This window comes from Eriocheir sinensis, chromosome 8 (genome assembly GCF_024679095.1).
Source record: "Eriocheir sinensis breed Jianghai 21 chromosome 8, ASM2467909v1, whole genome shotgun sequence".
Classification (NCBI taxonomy): Eukaryota; Metazoa; Arthropoda; class Malacostraca; order Decapoda; family Varunidae; genus Eriocheir; species Eriocheir sinensis.
Window position 1 is genome coordinate 24,123,961 of NC_066516.1, and position 19,750 is coordinate 24,143,710.

Below are 19,750 nucleotides of genomic sequence, written 5' to 3' on the forward strand. Positions count from 1 at the left end.
TGACAAGACCTCCCCCAGCCAGATGCACTGCGAGTATTAATGTGCAGAGCAAGGGCGGCGAGGGGGAGAAGACGTGAGAGACTGAGAGAGAGAGAGAGAGAGAGAGAGAGAGAGAGAGAGAGAGAGAGAGAGAGAGAGAGAGAGAGAGAGAGAGAGAGAGAGAGAGAGAGAGAGAGAGAGAGAGAGAGAGAGAGAGAGAGGAGAGGAAAGGAAAGGAAAGGAGAGAGAGAGAGAGAGAGAGAGAGAGAGAGAGAGAGAGAGAGAGAGAGAGAGAGAGAGAGAGAGAGAGAGAGAGAGAGAGAGAGAGAGAGAGAGAGAGAGAGAGAGAGAGAGAGAGAGAGAGAGAGAGAGAGAGAGAGAGAGAGAGAGAGAATTACTATATACAGCCCGTGAAGAGGTACTTTGTAATATTGGAAGGAGAGAAAACGGGGCGGTAAAAATAAAATCCAATATATATAACCCGTCAATCTGAAGGGGAATGGCATAGAGGTAAGGGCGAGGGACAGACAGACAAGACAGAGACAGACAGAGGGGGAAGCATATAACAGCAAGTCGGCCTCCCAATCAGTAAGGAGCGTTCTCACCTGCATGGACGTGTTTCACCGCTTTGAGCATTAGATAACAACACGTCGATGCGAACTAAACACACGCATTTAACTCAGTAGTAAAGAGGTTCGCGTAATATCCGAGCTACACAGGTATTCAAGAAGCCATGAAGACGCTATGCCGGGTAATATTCAAGGTAGGGAGGCAGGTAGTAAGAGGCAACAGAGTACGAAGGGAGAGAGGGAAAGAGGATAGAAGCATAAAAGTTAGAAGAAGCGAGAAATGAATGGAAAAAAAGAGCGGAAGAGACGAGACGAGACGAGGAAACGAGACAAGAAGAGAAGAGCAGAGAAGAGAATGGAATGGAAGAGGAGAGAATAGAATATCGAGTCGAAAGGTCAATTAGGGAAAGGGTGGAGGGGGAAGAGAGAGAGAGAGAGAGAGAGAGAGAGAGAGAGAGAGAGAGAGAGAGAGAGAGAGAGAGAGAGCGAGATAGAGAGAGAGAGAGAGAGAGAGAGAGAGAGAGAGAGAGAGAGAGAGAGAGAGAGAGAGAGAAAGGATGGCAAACAGTGTGAAAGAGGAACCAGAAGAGGCAAATAAAGGGAGGAAGGGGACGAGGAAGAGAGAAGACAAACAGAGAGAGAGAGAGAGAGAGAGAGAGAGAGAGAGAGAGAGAGAGAGAGAGAGAGAGAGAGAGAGAGAGAGAGAGAGAGAGAGAGAGAGAGAGAGAGAGAGAGAGAGAGAGAGAGAGAGTAAGGAGACAAAAGGGAGGAAGAAGACATTCGAATCAGTAAAAAGAAAAAAAAAAGGGACACAAGAAAACAACTGGAAAAAAAAAAGCGAAGAGAAACAAACAACGAGGAAGAGAGAAACAGGAAACGAAGGAGACAAAGAAGAAAGGAAGACAAACATACCAAGAAGACATAACCCAGAAGAGCAAGCCATTAATTAAAACTAGTGAAAAAGAGGAAAGAAATAACGGTAAAGAAGGAAAAAAGGGAGAGACAGAGGGAAAAAGAGACAGTGGGAGCAATAAAAGAGGAGGCGAGGAAAGGAAGTAAAGGACAGGACAAGCAAAAGCCGGATGACAAACGGAGAGAAATAAAGACCAATAAGCGAGGAGGAGGAGGAAGGGAATGGCTGCTCAGGGCCGAGAAAGAGAGAATGAGGAGGTAGCGGAATGGGCAGTAAAGAAAGTTGGGAGGAGGAGGAAACACGGAAACATAGAAATACAGGCAACAGAAAGCCTTTTGCCTCATTACGAGGTTGCACTTTCTGGTGATTTAATCCGCAGAACACTTGTAGATGGAGCAGAGGTAGAGGGAAGGAGGGATGGAAAAGGGGAGGGATATAGGGTACAGGAGGAAGAGGAAGGGTAGTGAAGGAAAGGAAGAAACGGGATGGGGAGTACAGAAGGAAGGAGAGGAAGGGAGAAGAGGGAGGGAAGAAGAGGGATGAGGGGTATAGAAAAAAAAGAAGAGGGAGGGAGGAAGGGAAGTAAAGAGAGCTAATGATCTTGTTTATAGGGCGCACAACATCGCCGTTCTCCCAACCAATCAACGGCGAAATACCGACTTTTGCGTCATTATGGAGTGCAGGAGCCGTTCAAAAAGCGCTAATGGTCGTCGCCGCGTCTTAATGGGGGCTATTAATGAGCCGCCCAGTCGTCCCCGCACACGTTCCTCCTCTCGTTAATGTGTGGTACTTAGGAACTCACTCACTCACTCGCTCACAGACTCCCTCACTCACTCTCAAGGCGAAGTGTGTGAGGGGACAAGGGAACGTGTGTGTGTGTGTGTGTGTGTGTGTGTGTGTGTGTGTGTGTGTGTGTGTGTGTGTGTGTGTGTGTGTGTGTGTGTGTGTGTGTGTGTGTGTGTTGGAATATATGCAATGTAGAAATGGGATGACATAAAAGTTTGCAGAACATATCCGAATTTTTTTAGTATATTTAATTGTGTGTGTGTGTGTGTGTGTGTGTGTGTGTGTGTGTGTGTGTGTGTGTGTGTGTCCCCTCTACATCAAGGCTTGACACACACACACACACACACACACACACACACACACACAGCCAACAGACAGGGCCTCGCGCGGCGCCCGTCTGGCCGTAAATTATTAAAAATTCCGTTTCGGCGCCGCGCTTCGGAACGCTCGGCGGCGGCGGCTGGCACCTCGCCCCCTCATGACCGTCCCGCGCTGGCCGTCCATTGCCAGGAGGACGCAGTGCCTTCAGACCAACGGAAACTTAGTGCCGGCGTAAACAACTCTGCCGAAACTCCATAGCGTCCTCATTCTCATCCTCATCGTTGTCATCATTATCATATTTTCCAGCCATTTTTTTTTCTTTTTTTTACGGCTCAGGAGACAGTTCAAGGACGTAAAGAAAAATATACTGCAGGAAAACGAAGAGGCAAGAGTGTGTGTTTGTAGCTTCCTGGCCTCCTGTAGTCTCCTTATATCCTTGTGCATTTTGTTGTATATTTGCCAGCTGATACACTTTTGCGTCACTGTGTATACTAACTTATTTATTTTTGGTGTATGCTTCTAAAATTGTGTAACGAAACTGCAATGCTGAAAAACCCAGTCTCTTTTTGGATAAACATAAACCAATACTCAGCAAACATACACACACAGAACAAATACAGGAACTAAATCAAGTCACTCTCGTGCAAGCTACCAATATTTGATCGTTATAAATGAAGACCTAACAATGAGCTATTCACTGCCGATCCTGCCCTGCCATGGATACAAGGCTCTAATAGAGTTAGCGCCGCGTCCACTCTGTCCTCCCTCCCACCGCTCGTCCACCCACTAGCCCGTCCGCTCCCCCTCTCGCCCACCCACTAGCACGCCCGCTCACCCGTCCACTCACAAGCCCTCCAGCTCGCCCATCCGCCTGCTGTCTCATTTCCTCGCCAGCATGCCCACCCGCCCCCACATCCTTCCGTCCGCTGGCTCACTCGTTAGCCCGCCTGCCCATCAGCCCACTCATCCCCCCGTCCACTTGCTCACTTCCTTGCCCAGCCCGCCCACCCGCTGACACTTTCTAGTCCAACAGAAAAACCTCCCGAAAAACAGGGCGACGCAATATCCCTTTTTCGGGTTGGATAGAATTAGGTAATTAACGGGACCAATTTGCGTGCAGGTGAAGTGGTTTTAATTATGTCACGAAGCAGGAAGTCACACACACACACATACACACACACACACACCATTTCTCCCTCACACTCGATATTTTTCCGTTTTCTTTACGCCCCATATCCCGTTTTCGTTAGTGTCACTTCGATGCATGCAGGTCACTCTCATTTATTTTCATCATATAACTTCACTTTGTTGGCGCCCTTACCACATGGATGCACTTCCCCTAATAACACACACACACACACACACACACACACACACACACACACACACACACTTTTCTCTCCTCTTCCTCTTCAGTTCAACATATTCGCTCCCAACGATTTTTTTTCCCTTCCTGTGCAAACCTTTCATATACAATTCCTCCTTCAACTCTCCTTTACTGCTACGTCTATCTCCTCCATCTATCCAAATTTATAGTCATTCACTCTTCCTTTATTTTTCTTAAGTCACTATTCTTCTGATCCTTATTTGTATCATGGATTTGACTTTATTTTCTACTCTTAAGTGTCCATCTATCTGTCCGTTCAAGTCCCTGCAATCTACATCACCCAGACTCATCCACGCCTCCCGTTCTTCTCCCTCTCCTCACCCATTCCCACTGGTCTCGTTCTTTACCCTCCCAGCAGAACGTGTGGATGTCAGCACTCAGCAGACGTCCATCGCCAGCAAGGCCCAACCACAATCGACGTTTCCTTTTAACCTCCTGCTCCTTTTCCCCTTTCTGCCTCACCCTCGCAATACGAAATACGTGTTAGGATTTTGTTTTGTGTGTGTGTGTGTGTGTGTGTGTGTGTTGTTTTTCATCATATATATTTTTGTCTCCCAATATCCGAAGAGTAAACATACAAATTCCTCCTCCTCCTCCTCCTCCTGCTCCTCTTTGACCTCGTCGTTCGTTCTCGTCTTCGTCCTCGTTCTCCTCCTCCTTCTCCTCCTCCGCCACACAAACTCTGCAGCTCCGCACTACAATTTTTAATCTTAAGCGGAGCCACTGATGCGAGTAATGCCTCTTTGTGCCGCTACATAATGAGGATCAGCAAATACTTCAAAGTCCCTGGCGTGAGGCCCGTAACGTGTCGCCGCTTGTAGGAAAAGGCTTGACAAACGAGGAAAAAGTGCTCCGTCCAGCCATAAAATAGAGCCTCAGTGTGTGGGGGAAGGGGGGAAGAGGGGGGCAGATAGTAAGGAACTGCTCGCTTTGCCGTGAAAAAAATGGTTAAGCAAATACAACCCGGGCCTGAAAAATGAGGGGAAAAACGTTCCTCGGGATGCATCGCTCCGTGACATAATTAGGACGGCAAATATGAAGATCAAATTATCAAGTCCTCGAGTCAGGAATTTGGGTCTAGGTCGCAAATATGCTGCGATCATTAACCTCTGTATGTCGCCCCCGCCCCGCCCCGACTCGACCCACCCCACCCCGCCCCTCTCCGCCTTCCCCAGTCCCACGCCCACCGTCCCAATCCTGCCAATCTCCGCCTTCACCAGACCGAACCCACTTGCCCCCACTCCCCGCCCACGCCCATCTTCGCCTCCCTCAGAGCAAACCCACTCGCCCCCCGTCCCAGTCCAGCCCTGTCCCGGCCCTCTCCACCTTACCCAGACCCAACCCACTCGCCCCCCCGTTCCCGTCCTGACCCCGCCCCTCACCTCTCCGCCCAGACCCAACGTATTCGCACCCAAGCTCTAAACCAATCAACCCGACTCGACCCATGCCCGTCTTTCACCTGCCAAGGAATGTAATAATAATAATAATAATAATAATAATAATAATAATAATAATAATAATAATAATAATAATAATAATAATAATAATAAAATAACAATAATATAAAAAGGAGGAGGAAAAGTTGAAAAAGATGAAAAAGAAGAAGAAAAAGAAGAAGTTAAAGAAGAAGAAGAAGAAGAAGAAGAAGAAGAAATGCGTAAAAATAGATACCTTAATAATAATAACAATAATAAGATTAATAATGATAACAACTAACATATAATACTACTAGCCTACTTCCACAATTACTACTACTTCTACTACCACTACTGCTACTACTACTACTACTACTACTACTACTTACGATAATAATAATAATAATAATAATAATAATAATAATAATAATAATAATGACAATAACAATAATAATTATAAATAATAATTTTATTATTATTTTTGTCATCATCATCATCATCATCATCATCATTTTCATTATTATAAAAATAATACTGCTTCCCTAACAAAAATGCACAGCACGGCTGAGGAAACAAAAAAAAATATTATTTATGTTGAAATTTCCGAGTTTTTTTTTCTTTTTTTGCTCTTGCCACGGACGGGCCGGTATTGTGGATGTTGTAAATATTCATTTCTTTATGAATTATTACACACACACACACACACACACACACACACACACACACACACACACACATGGGAGCTCTGATATACAGTGGTCTGCACGCTCGACTCACAACCGAGAGGTCCTGGGTTCGATTCTCATAGAGAGTGGAGACGAATGGGCAGTCTCCTTTAATTTGTAGTCACAATCCACTCAGCAGTGAATGTCTACCGGGTGTCAGTAGGGGGCTGTGTCCCACCTCCCGGGTATGTGTGCTTGACCCCTTCCTAAAGATCCGTCACCAGAGCTCTAAATCTCCTTCAGGGAGATATAATGGCTGGCAATCGCGGGTTCAGACCGTGATCTGACCATGGTGAATCACACACAAAAACAAAAGAATCAACGAAAAGTCTTCACTGTGCTCATAAGTATTTTCAGGTGGTTAGCGTGTCTAGCTACGAATCCGCGGGCACGGGTTCACATCCCGGCCTGGGCAGTCGGCGTGCAGCCCAGCCAGCTGTTTATCTTTCCTTTCGGGATGGTCAATAAATGGGTTCCTGGGAACCCGAAGGGAAGGTTAGCTGTGACAACCCAGATGTTTCACTGGGCCTGTGTCGAGTTAATGGTATCTCTCCCACCACAGGCTCAAGGGGCCAACGGGATGGAATTGAGCACCGCCGCCACGCGCAGCTAGGCAGCGTATGCTCCCAACTATGCCTATGAATCATGCTTACGGAAAGGCGAGAATTAACTATGAGTGATCAGGTTGAGACATTAGTTCCCAGTTTCTATAGTGTATTTTAATTTTGCAGTAGCCTCCCCACCCCAAACCCCCTACCGGCCGCCACACCAGTGCTGGGGTGTACAAGACTTGCCGCGATGCCCCCAGTGAGTCCTTCTAAAGTCTCGTACTGTTCACGGACATGCTGGTGCGACACAGCCATCAACACTATCCTCGGATAGTACGAAAGATCTGTATTCACTACCACACGCACGAACTTGCTCCATGGGTGATATCATTCCCGGCGGTGGGTGGCGCGCCTGTCAGGCCTGGCCGTCACGTGGCTTTCCTTCTTTTGGAAACAGTGACAAGTCTTTATGAATATGTATACAGAGAACGAACGGGAACCAACTTTTCCCATACTCCCCACCCAGCCTCGCCGCTGCTTGCCACGCTACCACAGAAGCAGCAGCAACGGTGACTCGGGGAGCCCTGCGGTCTGGAATCAGCAGACGAGCCGCCTTGTTGTTCGGTCCAGCAAACGCTCGTGGGCGGCAGGTGAGTGCAGGCGCTGTGCGGCGCAACAGGTCACCGGGAGGAGAGGCACGGGACGGGAGTGGGGAGGGGGGCGGCAAGGAAATTGCCTTCCTAAATAAAACGTGACTCTCGCTCAGCTGCAGTCCGGAGTCCGTTCCAACCTAATTTAAGTTAATTCGGTCGGCCAGGCGAGGCGAGGCGAGGCGAGGCGAGGCAAGGGGAAGTTAGACGCGGACCTGTGTTCGCTTCCAGGCACGCAGCCCTTGACACTTTAAATTTTCGGCTGCTTAAAGACAGCCTGTAAGAACCTCCACTAAGAGGAAAATTCTCACAAATTCTTGAAAAGGTGGAAAAAATGCACGAAATCAATAGATGAGAATTCACGACCTAATGCTTCTACTTGCTTGGACAAACAGAAACGCAGAAAGAAAAGTGTCGTGGGGGTCCTTAAGGAGAACATCCCTTAAAGTATAACTGAAAAACTGCGTGGCGTCCACCACCTGTTCATGGTGTCCTATGTACGTACACCTGTCCCCTGCTGGCGCTGCTCTGCCCGACCTTACAAGGCAGACGCTGGTGTCGCTGTGGTTACCTGCCGCGGGGAGGGAGGAAGGGGACGGCTCGGAATACTGGTCATGGGAAGTGGGGGAGAAAATGCAAGGGAAAAGAGAATAAACGAAGGCAAAAAACAAGAGAAAAATATAACAAAAACATTCACAATAGAAGTCTTTAACTCCCTACGGGCGCCGTGGTGGATCTACCTGGTGGATGCTTCCCTGTATCAGCGAGAGAGCGAGCGAGCGAGCGCGCACGCGCGCACACACACACACACACACACACACACACACACACACACACACACACACACACACACACAGCCGTCTCGAGGCCCAGGGTGGAAGGCGAGGCGTGGCAGCGGCAGCGGCCGGGAACCAAGATGACAGGAAGGAAAGACAAGAACGGCAGATGATGATGGAAGCGCCGGGGAACAAAAGATGTGAGGGGAATAGAGAACGTGTAAATATGAGGAACAATGGTGATCTCAGTATGAACTAGACGTGAGCTCTTCATAAAACTTCCCCTTTTCTCTCTCTTCTTTCCCTCCACCCTCTTCCTACCCCCCACCTACCCCCGCCCCACCAGCGTACGTTACATCACAACCGGCCTCACCTGTCTGTTTGGGCTCCACCGGCAGCGGGAACTGTGCTTACAAAGGTACGTTCCGGCTTTAATTCCTGCTTCGATGATTTCTTTCACGCTTTCTCTGGTGCTGGAAACATTTAAGAGCCGTTATTTCATTTTTAAAGTAACGGACGGACGGACTGACGGGGGGGCAGGCACACACACACACACACACACACACACACACACACACACACACACACACACACACACACACACACACACACACACCTAACACTGACAAAAGAAAAAAAACTGAATAAAGGAATCATACCACGAGATCCAATGACGTCGCAATACTCTCCTTTTGATAGAGTTTTTCAAAGGAAGATGGGGCTCATTGGAATGAAGGCAGGAGATCTAAGAGGCTTTAAGTAACGCACAGAGGAACTATTAATACTGGAGACGCTGCCCGGCAAGAGATGAAGGAAGGAAAGGGTCGGAGAAAAGTGGGAGAGAGGCAACACAGACCTTCGATTATAGCATTATCCTTCTGACGTCAGAGAAGTGTGGGAACGCAAGACTCGGAGACACGTGTGCGGCGCCCCAGCCCGGCCAGGAACAGGGGGGAGGCCTCCGAGGTACTGCGTTGGACGTCTGCCTTTTAACACCTGGTAACGATCACACTACCTTCTGGGACGCTAAGGCACTGTATGAAGGTCTTAAGTACCGGTGTTTTCCTAGGTAGCGTACGGCTCTTCCTCGTACTCCTCCTCCTCCTTCTCTTTCTTTCCTCCACGTCCACCTCCTCCTCCTCCTCCTCCTCCCCTTCTTCTTCTTCTTCTTCTTCTTCTTCTTCTTCTTCTTCTTCTTCTTCTTCTTCTTCTTCTTCTTCTTCCTCCTCCTCTTTTCCGTTTCTTTCTTTCTCTCTTCTCCCTCTTCCTCTTCCTCGTTATCCAGATCGTAAAGTTGCTGCATAAAAGAGCCATACTCTCCTTAATAAAAAAAAAGCTCCTATTACTTTCCAAAAACAAAGCTGATTAATTTCTTTGACCTCCGCTTCTATGTTTTCAGGAAGTAATTAGACTACGAGCAAGAGCGTGCCTCAGACCGTTGCTGTTCCTGTTGCTGCTGTCTGTGACAACAAAAAGAGAAAAACAGGGGGGGGGGGGGTCAACAGGAGAGAGAGAGAGAGAGAGAGAGAGAGAGAGAGAGAGAGAGAGAGAGAGAGAGAGAGAGAGAGAGAGAGAGAGAGAGAGAGAGAGAGAGAGAGAGAGAGAGAGAGAGAGAGAGAGAGAGAGAGGAAACAGAAAGAATATCTCCCCACTATATATCTCATTCAATTTCTCTCCTTTTCGCCTCGTCTTTCCTCCATCTTTCTTCCCGTCCCTATTCCATCATTCTTCCCTCCCTCATCTCTCCATTTCTCTTCCTCTTTCCTCCATCACTCCTTTTCTTCATTCGCGACCCCTAACCCCACCCAATGACTGCTTCGTAAACATGACAGGAAAACAAGTAAAGCTGTAAACACGCACCACGCCACTCCTTTGACCTTTATTCAGGAGCAGTAAGTAGCGTGCTTTTTTTATATATTTTTCTTTACCCCCTTGAACTGTCTACTTAGCTGTAAAAAAAAAAAAAAAAATCCATGCCATAATGCTACAATATTCCATAAGCTGCAATAGGCAAGAAAGCTGAAATAAACGAGAAAGCTACAATACAAAGAAGAGTTCCAATACGCAAAGAGCAAAAAATCTACAATCCACCAAAAAGCTACAATACAACAAAATCTACAACACATCATAATACGAAAACACGCCAGCAGGAAAACCGCAATAAACCAAAGCGTTGCAATGCGCCAGAAACCTGCAGACACACAAACCACGCCGAGAATTGCATCCAGAAAACGGGAAAGAAAACAAATTAATCACGAGGTGGAGGCAGCGCGGCGTGAAGCACCTGAGGGAGGAACAGTCTGGCGGAACAGCAGGAGACGACGGAGCAGCAGCAGCAGCAGGAGACGACGGGGAAGTTGATTTTGCCTCACCAGGGAAGCAACGGTCAACTGTTTTCCGGATAAGAGGAGAGCAAGGTGAAAATAAGGAAACAGCAAGAACATAGGAAAACAAGAGAGATATAGCATCAAAAATACAAAAAGAGAAAAACAAGAAGAGGAAAGGTTAACAGGAGAAAGCGAGAAGAAAAGGAAACTGGCATAACATTAGAAAACGAGAAAGGAATAACACCAAATATACAAAACGAAGAGGAAACTAAGAAAAAGAAGAAAATAAGAGAAATGACGCCAAGAATACAACAAAAAAAGAGGATAACAAGAGAAGGAACGGTCAACAGAAGAGAGCGAGAAGAAAGTGAGGAAACAAAAAGAGGAAAACAAAGAAAGGAACGGTCAATAGGAGACAGCGAGAGGAAAAGAAGGAAATAGAACGAACATCAGAAAACGAAAAAGAAACGACACCAAGACTGCAAAATCACTCACCAGGGAAGGGACGGTCAACACTTTTCCGGACAAGAAGGCAAAGAGAGAAGAAAGGAAACATCAAAAATAAAAAAAAGAGAAAAGCAGGGGGGGGGAGGAAAGGTCAACAAGAGAGCGAGAAGAAAAAGGAAACAGAAAAAACATCAGAAAATAAGGAAGCTTTAATACCAAAACTAAAAAAAAAAAAGAGAAATATGAGAAAAGAAAATATGAAAGAAATTATAACATAAACGCAACAAGAAAAGGGAAGCAAGATAATGAAGAAAAGAAGAAAAATAACACAAAATACAATAATGGACAAAAATACGAGAAAAAAACAGGAAAACAAGAAGAAAAGGAGAAAAAGAAATAACAAACCACAAGAAAAACAACAAAAATAACTCTGGAAAACAAAGAAAACCCACAACCACTAAAAGAAAAAAGAAAACAAAGGAAAACACGAAGAAAAGAAAAACACAGCAAAGAAAACTAGAAAGAAAACGGAGGAACACAAGAAATAAAAAGACGTGCAGCGTTGGGACTGAAAACATAACAACAAAAAACAACAATAAAATAGAAAGAAAACCGGAGAAAAAGACGACGAAGAAAATAAAAGGCAGAGAAACCAGAAAGAAAACGAGAGAAATAAAAGGAAAGGAGACATGTGCAGCCCGGGGACGGAGCTCATTGATGGTCTTATGAGCTTTCTGGCCGAACTTGAGCCAACATTGCGGGGATCGATCGGGCGCACTGGACGTTGAGGCTATCAGTAAAATTGTCTTGTCCTGACTTCAAGATACCCTGGAGTCGGTCTGTTGGGAGTAGCTGAGAGGCTTCAGCGCTACACTCTTTAATGGTTCGTCCTTGCTCGTCTTTCCAGTACAGGGGGGATGCGGTACTTCTCGTTTAAGAATATGGGCCATAAAGTCGTGAAATTCAGATAGCCTAGCCAATCCTTTTAGAAGATCTGCCGCGTAATGGTATCAAACTACTACCAGCGTCATAAAACTACCCCTGGAAATGCCCCAAACACCTACGAATCCTCTGTCAAATGTCTGTGCCTGAATGCCGAAGTGTTTAAGAATAGGACCAATAAAGCCGTAAAATTCAGATCTTCTTAAACATTTCGGCATACAGGCACACACATTTGACAGCCAGGGCTTTCGTCATTATTTCGGTAGTGGACAGGATATTTGATAAGGACACACACACACACACACACACACACACACACACACACACACACACACATATCTACGCCGCATCCGTATCTTAACCCTCCCTCCCTCACCACCACCACCACCACCACCACCATCTCCTTGACGTAGCTCTTCTTATACATAAATGTCACACGAATATCATCATCACCATCATCAAAATCTTTTCACGGCTGCCGGCACACCCCTGTCCCTGCCTCCCCTCCCCTCACCCCATCTCTCTTCCTCTGCGCACGAACCCCGACACCACCACCACCACCACACCTCATACCCTCACCTCCTCTTCCTCCTCCTCGCCTTCCCCTTCATTTCGTCCCTCCATTCCTCTATATATACATCCTTCCCTTCTACGTCCCAGGTCTTCCCTCACTCCATCACCTTTCTACACCTCCCTTCCGAAAAAAAAAGGCAAAAAACAAGGATAAAAAAGAAATATATAAAAAAAACGAGACCGTCACTGCCAACTATGAAAAGGAAATACATATAAAAAAAAAACGTAAAAGAAGCAGATAAACAAAAATAATGAACCTCCTCACTATGGACGCTGAAAAAGGGAACACGTGGGAAAAAAATGTGTGTGGGAATGGAATGGAAAAAAAAGGTCGAAAAAAAAAGAAAGAGGGAAAAAAAATCCGTCCGTCAAGTTAAGATTCCGAATGCGACACGGAAGGAAGAGTGGCAGCAACGCCCCCCCCCCCCCCGGCACTCCTTCCCCGTCCACGCCTGTCAGCACCAGAAAAAGACACCTGATGTAAAAATAAAAGCCGAAGTCGTGTTAGGCGGCCAGGCGCGGAGATTCTATATACCTTTGTTTCTCTCACATCAGATTATCCTTTTTCAGGGTGGTGTTGGCGGTGCTGTTGTTGTTATTGATGGTGGCGGTGGTGGTGGTCAGCAGGTGTGTTGTGGTGGTGGTGGTGGTGGAGTGGGGGGGTACAACAAAGGGCACCACTTAGGACGCCCCGCATGACTTCCAGCAAAAGCACTGCTCCCTGATTCACATTTGAAATACTTGCACTGCACTCAACCACCTGCTGAGGAACATGGCAAGAAGCACTCACACAAACGAGGTTCAGCTGGGGGAGAGGAACAATACGGTCCCGCACAACGTTAACTTTCAAATAAACTGCGACACGGAATTCTGTGTTTCTCAGCACTCGACCAGCTAGAGGCGGAGTGGCTTCACCTGTTGCACACACACACACACACACACACACACACACACACACACAACACACACACACACACCAGCCGCTCTTATGCCATGCCGCTGGGGCTACAAAGATTTGAGATGACAAGTCACACGCCTAAAGCCACGCAACTTTAAACAATGTGAAAACAACTTGGCAATGTGATATGATCGAGTCTCCTAACCTCTACTACTTCCCCCTTATGAGAAAAAAAATACGCACTTAAATTGAGGTTTTCTTTACTCCTTAACAAGACCCGCTCGCCTGGCTTTTCCTGTCCCTTCCGCTGTCTAAGGGATGTGGTCTGCACAGTCAACAATAAAAAAAAGCATCAATACCAAGCTCCTCATAATCATAAATGGATGCAAATAAGTACTCATGACTTCAGAACCACGACAGAAAAGTGAATTCCTCACATCACTAACTAAAGGCTTACAACAGATTAATTTGGAAAATCGCTTTTATTTGCCGTGATCCGATGATGGAGTTGGATTGTTGTCTTAATGCTTCAAGGATCGATCCAGTAATTCTCCTCTTGCCTATCCGTCCTTCTGCCTGATTCGCTTGCCTGCCTGCCTGCCTTCCCTTTTCCTCCCTTGTCTTGCCATGTCTTGCCTTCCTACATGCCTCCTTCCTGCCTATGTGTCTGCCTTGTCTATCTGCCTGCCTACATACTTGCATACAATGAACATTACTTCGCCATTCTCAGCACCCTCCTCTCCCTCGTCTCTTATTAATTCCTTGCATACATTCACCACTTCGCCCTAACACTCTCTCTCCCCCTCCGACCCTCTACCACCACATCGTTTTCCACATCGCACACGGCTGCCTGGTCTCCCATTGCCTCCCGTTGCCTGCGGAAATCAACTACTGGCGTGAGGGGGGACTTAAAAAAAAAAAAAAAAAAGCTGCTGTCCACTCTTCTTTTTTTTTTTTTTTTACAGTAAAGGAAGCAGCTCAAGGGCGAAAATAAATCACAAAAAAAAACCACGAGGAAAGGAAAAGGGCTAAACAGGGAATGTGGTACTAACGGGAAAGACTATGATTGGGTGTTCTAAGGAGGGCTATTGGACGTGTGCAAGGGGTGAGGGGGAGGTAGGGGGGGTAGGGGGGGAATACTCATCAACCCCGTTCACTTTAAGGTGGCGGATGCTTCATAATTCCTTAGCCAACTGTGAATAATCGCCCATCCGCGGCCCCGCCCCCTAACGCACATATACAGGGAGATAACAAGCATCCTCTAAGTCATCGCGGCCACTCTCTCCACTTCTGCGGGTGTCGTGAGGCCCGGAGCTTAGCGCGCATTAGGCCTGAGTCTGACGGATTAGGGTTCACATGTCACGCTGCACGCTTTTAATGGAGGGTGCAGAATACACGACACTCGCAACGACACTAATCGCTCCTATTTTCAGAGACGCGCAATTTGTCCGCCTGCTAATTTATCGTGTAGGATTCTTCTTCTTTTAGGATCGCCAAGCACAGGAACTTTGAGAGCAATGCGTCACGCTTGGCTAATTCCTAGACGCTTGCACCTACACCTCATGCAAACTTTTCACCGGTATTAATAAACATTAGAAACAAAAAAGGTGAAGCATAGTTTTGGCCTTGCGTTCACGCCGTGCCATTATGCAATATTAAGCTTGGCTAATTCCGTGACGCGCGCACCTACACTTTATGCAAACTTTTGACAGGTATAAATAAACATTAGAAACAAAATAATGAAAGAACAGTTTTAGCCTTGAGTCCATGCCACGCCATTATGCAGCAGAAACTCAACTGAAAGGCGATTGACGTAAACACATCTCAAATACAGCAGTACCGGCGTTGGGTATTACCACACTGACGAATTGAGAGTGACTTGTTGACCGGAATATAGCCGCCACCTCCATCCCACGTCCACACTCATCTAATTCTCCCTGAAACCCACGCCCACCTTAACACACCTTCCACTTTAAGTCCACACAAAAACAAGGCTCCACTAAAATGTTCGATCCCTCCACATATGTCGACGGGATGAGGGACAGGATGGAGGCGCGCGAGGAGACGGAACTGCAGGAGGAGAGAGAGAACCATGACAGGCATAGAGAAAGGGCGAGACTTGAGGTAGAAGTTTATGAGGAGAGGAAATCGCAAGAGCCAGGAAACAGGTGGAGGTTAGAGTGAGAGGAGGGACGCATCAGGCAGGTGGGTGAAGGGGAGGCTCGTAAAGGTGAAGAGGGGAAGCAGGTGCAGATGAAGTGAGACAAGGGAAAGCTGCAGGAAAGCGGAGAAACACGAACTAAATAGACAGGTGAGTGAGCACAGGTATGTGACAAGAATGGATGGAGGCTGGCAATGCAACTGAGCGAGAACAGGGTAAAGAGAAGGGTAACAGGACAAAAGGTGTGAAGGAGCACGAAGGGGTGACCGAAGAAGGAAGAGTAGAGAATGGTAATACGGGTGCAGAGGAGATTAAACATGGAAACATGGAAATGCAGGCAGCAGAAAGCCTATTGGCTCATTACGAGATTGCCCGCTTTGGTGAATTAATCTGCTCGACAGCCACTTGGGGCCTGGGGAGCAGATGAAAGCACCTCGGTATTCAGTTTACTCCTGACGCAGCGAAATGACGGTCGATTCGATACTTGAAGGAGTTGATGGTATTCCCATTTACGACTTCTGAGGGAAGATTGTTCCAGTGGCGGAAAAGAAACTCCTTCCAATGTCTGTGTTACATCGACTCGACTGAATGGGTAAACCGTTATTTCTAGTTCCTGAGTTGGTTTGCAGTATGAAAATAGTTAACTAACAAAAACAAAACTCTATATGACTGAATAACTGAGGGACTAAATAATAAACTGAAAAACTGACTACCTATATACCATACTAACTCACGGAATAACGAACCGACAGAATAAATAAATAAACAAATAAACATACAAATAAAACAAACTAATACACAAATCACGCCACTTTCAAACACTAAGTGGGGAGGGAGGAAAGGAGGGAGGAAGGGAGAGGAGGGGAGGAGTACGGCAAGTCAAGCCGTGATGACAGACTGCGGTATCAATCACAGAGCGGTCAGTGCAGCGCGCGGCACGGCCCGTCACACACTATCAGGCCTCCCATTCAACACGGCCATAAATCCCCCGTGTCCAGGCCAGGTGGCAGGGCGTCCAAGCCTATGGAGTGACGTCGGTGTAGGGGAGACTATAAATAAAATGTAGGGCTCTGTTTTCTTTTTCCTGTTTGCCTTGTTTTTCCCCTTCTACGGCTCCTGTTACCACCACCACTACTACTACTACTACTTAACAAAAATAATAATAATAATAATAATAATAATAATAAGAAGAAGAAGAAGAAGAAGAAGAAATGAAGAAGAAAATGAAGAAATGAAGAAGAAGAGAAGAAAAAGAAAAAGACGAACAGGAACAACAAAAAGATGGAGAAAAAAAGGAAGAGGCAAAAATAAAAAACACTTGGAGCTACTACTACTACTACTACTACTACTACTACTACTACTACTACTACTACTACTACTACTACTCACACCAACCCTTCTAGTCCAGCAGCGCCACCTATCGCCCGCGCCCCGCACCACTGGCTCACCTGGAAAGACAAAATACAAAACATTAGACTCGCCGTCCGTCGCCCCGCTCCCCGCCCCGCACGTCCACGGATATATTGCCTCCAACTACTTACTCCCTCGTGTTGATGTTCCCTTCCCTCCCTGCGCGGCACAAAATATCTATATACATTAAATTCGCCGATATCCCGATACGCTACAAATATTTATCGCGGAAAATTAAGGACGAGAAAATACGGGATCAGGAAGCGATATTTAACGTGGAGCGTAAAGAGACATTATTGCCCTAGCTGGCTGGCTGGCTGGCTGAGTAATTTATTGGCTGATTGGCTGGTTCCCTTTCATCCTATATGATAAAACAAACATAGGGGTCTGTCGCTGCACACACACACACACACACACACACACACACACACACACACACACACACAGGCCGAGAGGATCCATATAACCGTCCCTTGCAGCCAGCCAGCGCCGCCCCGGAAGCTCATCGACAACTTGCAAGAAACTCGTCAAGAGGCGCCTCGACCCGACATCCGACACCCAGACTTTCGCCCTCCCTCCCCCCTCCCCGGAAACGCCCGCTTCGCCTCGGCTTCCTCCTTCTTCTTCCTCCCTTCTTGCGCTTCACCCTTTTCCTCCTTTTGCTCCTGCCTAAAACGCCTCACCCTTCTCTTCTTTTTTTCTGCCTCCATCATCATCTTCGCGTCATAACACCCCAAAGCATTACCTTGATGACCGACTGCAACACTGCACATTCTCGTCTATTCCGTTCACCTTGCGTCTCCTAATTAAGTACTTGACTGGGACAGAACTCGTGTGTGTGTGTGAGTGTGTGTGTGTGTGTGTGTGTGTTCTGATTTTGGTGGTTATGTGTCCCGACTTAACCGATCCATCCTTCCCCTGCACCCCCTTCACCTCACCCAGCCATGTTCTGCTGATCCAAGCCCGACCCACCACATCATCCCCCCCCCCCCAGCACCACCCCAACACATGCTACGGGGCACAATATAGCCCAATATGGAAATAACAACGACCAAATTGATTATTCTTCCATCATATGTAGTTCTCTCTCACTCTCTCGCCCACACAAACAAATTAGCAAACATATACACACACAACCCCCCCGCCCCCCAACCCACACACACGTTTCATACAATCCCTTCAAACACACACCTGCCTCGTCTCCATACACCTTCCCGGTCAATGAATACCAATGTCAGACTGACGGGCGTTGCAGGGAGAGACGCGGCGGTCCTATTGGCTTCAGATACTTGTAAGGATAATGTATGCAGGGCTCGGTGCCGACTATGCATAACGGATGAGGCGTCTTAGGACCCTCTGGGGCGGTAATAGTACACGACTAGCAAAGGTGATGACGGATATAAAGGGAGGAGAGTAAGGTCGGTATTATAAGACACCTTCGCTTCTCACATCAGCTATTTCTAAAGGTCAAAGAGGGGGTCAGTCGGGTTCTAATGAGGGTTTCTTAAGGTTCACGGTACAGAGGAAGGGTCAAACTATCACCAGGGTCATAAAACTACTCCTGGAAATGCCCCAAGCTCCTACGAAAGCCATGTCAAATAGGTGTTCTTGGCCCACGAAATGTCTTATGATACGACCCTAAAAGTTGCCTGGGGACGACATCAGAACAACTGACGAACTTACACCATAGAACTATCCACCCCTACTGTACTTCCGTCTCCCCCAGACTGGTGAAGGTGATGGAGGCTATAAAAAACTGAGGGTAGGAGGGAGTGTGTTTTTTTACAGCCCAAGAAACAGGTCAAGCGCAACAAAAAAAGGTGTAAAAAAAAAGCCCGCTAGTATCGCTGTTCTCACCAAGACAAAAGTAGTACGCGGCCAAGAGAGAGGTCAGTGGGAGAGGTTTGTGAGACTACTTCAGAACAAGTAAGGAACCTACACCATACAACCATACACTCCAACTGCCTTCCCTTTTCACCCCCCCCACCCCACCCCACCCCCTGTACCGTCTCCACTAACCTAATTCTTCTCCTTCCTATACCTTGGTGCGTTAGCGGTGGTTCGGGGACTACACGAGAACAAATAAGGAACCTACATCATACAACTATACTCTCCTAATGTCTTTCCTTCTTCTCCATGTCTGTACTTTCCCCATTAACCAACTTCCTCTTCTCACTATACCCTCGATTAAAGAAAAGACGCAAGGAGGAGTCTTTGCATTAAGGAAAGAGCCGAGGAGGTGTCGAGTTAGGAGGTGAGACACGGTACAGTTCGGGAAAATGGCACCACTTCCAATTCCGCGCGCAGTTCGTTGCGGAAACAGTTTACCGGACGCGTCCAATATCCGGGGTAGGTACTTTCTGGGCAATAAAACAGCCCGATGTGCGTTCCAGAGGGATGGGCGAACTTGGGGGCCGAAGAAAGAAGAGGGATGGATGGATAGAGACATAGATAGATAGATAGATGGTTGGTTAGCTGATTGGATAGAAAAATTGATAGACAAATGGATGGACAAACCAGAGAGCCGAAGAAATGAAGGGATGGATGGATAGACACAGTTAGATAGATAGATAGATAGATGGATGGGTGGTTAGGTGAATGGATAGAAAATATAGATAAATGGTTGAATGGTTAGGTGATAGAAAGACAGATAGATGGATTGATGGATGGGTGGACAAACCGAAACCACCATCCTGCCTGACGTACAGAATAATGAATACGAAAATGTAATAAATAAAATAATCGTACGCGTGATCAGATTAATAGAGGTGACCAAATAAACAAACGCCTAAACTAAGAAACAAATATAAGGAAAGAAAAAATGTAAAAAAAATGTACAATTAGAAAACATGAAAAAATAGACGTAAATAGATAAATTGATAAATCAGACACGCCTTCCTCGCCCCTCCCCAACACACACACA

At 46.8% G+C, this 19,750-nt stretch overlaps 1 protein-coding gene across 1 annotated transcript in view; it reads right to left on the reverse strand.

Annotated features, from left to right (window-relative positions):
• Positions 1 to 16,829, reverse strand: part of LOC126995736 (mastermind-like domain-containing protein 1) — a 53,874-nt gene extending 37,045 nt beyond the window's left edge. The window contains exon 1 of the mRNA XM_050855590.1: positions 16,807 to 16,829. The gene's annotated coding sequence lies outside the window, so the exon portion shown is untranslated. The remainder of the gene's footprint in view (positions 1 to 16,806) is intronic.
• Between the last annotated feature and the right edge of the window lie 2,921 nt (positions 16,830 to 19,750).